At 42.6% G+C, this 2,325-nt stretch overlaps 1 long non-coding RNA gene across 1 annotated transcript; it reads left to right on the forward strand.

Moving 5' to 3' along the window:
• Positions 1-381: 381 nt before the first annotated feature.
• On the forward strand, positions 382-2,035 carry LOC119334433. Its single transcript, XR_005161326.1, has 3 exons — positions 382-532; positions 668-741; positions 1,770-2,035. It is a non-coding gene; the product is annotated as an uncharacterized LOC119334433 (long non-coding RNA).
• The last annotated feature ends 290 nt before the right edge of the window (positions 2,036-2,325 follow it).

Here is a 2,325-nt window from a genome sequence, read left to right on the forward strand (position 1 = left end):
CTCAATTGATAGTTTCCGCCGGTTATTTTTCGTCCCACCATTTTCGTCCGTTTTTTTCATAGGTATTTTTTCGTCCCACCCCCCTCCCTAGCCCACGCACAGAGTAAAAATAAAAACACCCCGCAAAAAAAAGTCTTATCGATTCTCTCGAGGAGACCGCGCCGCCGTCTTGCGATCTCGAGAAGACACTGCCGGATCTCGTGCGATCTCGCTGGCGCAGACGTACGGGATCGCCGCCGCGGACGTAAGGGTCACGTCATATCTCGTCGCCGACGAGGTACGGGATCGCCGCCGCCGACCTTCCTCAATCTTTTGTCTAGGGTTCCCCGCCTCCGCCGCCGCCTCCGACGGCGCCATCACGGAACCTCAGGGCAGGTCAGGTCTCCAAGCAGCTTGTGCTTGTGTGGAGTCGCCGCACTCCGCACACCGCTGCCGTGGCGGATCCCCGGGGCCGCCGCTGCCACTGAACCCCATGGACGAAGCCGTCCCACGAACGGCCGATGCAGGCACCACAACAGCAGCTCGTTACCGAGTAAGTTCCCGGTACTCAGCACGCACGCTGGCACCATGCTCTTGGTCAGCGGCTGCATGCTCCTCGGTTTCCCTTGCAAGATGAACACCATGCGCTGCACCGGGTCACCCTCTTGATCACTTTCTAATGCTGCAGAATATCAGGGTGTGCAGGATCATCTCGTCCATGCCATGGAACAAAGCCACCTGCTTGACGAGCTCCAAACAGAGGTAAGGCTTGATGCCCCGCTGGATCAACTATTTTTACAATATTGTTGTGACTTTCTAATGACTGTAGCCCATTTTTTCTTCATTGTTCTTTGGTCTTTTTTGGGAGATTTAACAAGTTTCTTTCAAATTATCACAAATGGAGATGCTTTTCTGAACCATTATGTAAAAGAATTGGAATCACTGACATATTAAATTCAGCCACAATTGCATGAATGAGTGAGTGCTGAGTAGCCAAGCCAATTTTTGCCATTTCAGATATCTAGCAACATAATAATAAGACCACTAAAACTAATAATGGTACTGTCTCGCACAAATTAATTTACCCTTACAACGGACTGAGGCAGTAGATTACTGAACCTGCATCATGATGGCCCTTCTTTATGTCAGTTGTCTTGGACCAGTTAAAGGTAACCGCATCTTTCTTACAATTTTTTGGACTATTAATATTTTCCCTGTCTGAGCCAACCAAAAGATACTTTCATGCAGTTGTTTTTAATTTAATTTAAACCAAGATGACTATCACCAGTCCCTTTTTAAGTTTTCATGCATTTATCAAGGAAGCTACTTTGTTACTTGGAATGATTAAATAGCTACAATGTAGATATGCTGATTTTGTGTTTGAATCAGTCCGTTCTGATGAATGCCTCTTTTATTTGCCAAGCTCCAATGGCTTACCAAGATGTGGCTTTTTTCGTGGACCAAGTAATTAAATTAAGAATTTGAAAAAAGTGAAGGTGAGGTAGAGAATATTGTTCCTGTCAAGAAATAATGGTTGTGTTGTTTTATTCCAGTCAATGTATTGTTTCTCTGTCTCGTGAACTGAGAGGTCCTTCGTTCAGGTATTATGGAAGCTCAACCAGGTGCTTTCGGAGTCGACTGATTAAAAACTAGACACTGATTCTTTTTTTATTTCGTAATTTAATTTGTTGTGATCCCAACAATTTGTTTTTCCTAGATTTTTGTAGTTTTTTTGTTTGGCTTATTTCATGTAACATGGGATTTCTTGTAATTTTGTTTTGTTCATGAAGATGCAGAATCAAGAGGAGACCTAAACAAGCTTCTTCTCAGTTCAGAAAAAAAAACTCATTTCTGGCATAACTCGGCAATCCCACTCAAAAGGAGGAGCAGTATCACTTAACCTGTTCATATTACCCCCAATATGAATTATCATCCTCGATGGCCACTCCAGGGAAGGATTCTGATCAAGAATCACTGTTGCTGGAGCTTTCTCGCAATGCACAGCACCGATAGGCAAAACTTCTTTATGTCAATACAGGATGACCTGTTTTAATATACCGTGACCATTATCTAAATACACGAGGAGCATTTTTCGTATATGGAGAAAAATTTTAAACACATGTTACACATTTTCTAAATACACACCAAACATTTTCCGAGTGTTTACAGAAAGCAGATCAAAAAAAATAGAAGCAAAACAAATAAACTGAAGAAAACACGTTACCGAGTGTTGCGTCATCATGTCAAACGTGTCGACATATTTTGACTATTTCATGCTATGTTTACATCAGTTTGGCATTATTTTATTGATATCATGTACTAACTCCAAGCTAAAATAATTCCTAT

Source organism: Triticum dicoccoides, chromosome 7A (assembly GCF_002162155.2).
Source record: "Triticum dicoccoides isolate Atlit2015 ecotype Zavitan chromosome 7A, WEW_v2.0, whole genome shotgun sequence".
Classification (NCBI taxonomy): domain Eukaryota; kingdom Viridiplantae; phylum Streptophyta; class Magnoliopsida; order Poales; family Poaceae; genus Triticum; species Triticum dicoccoides.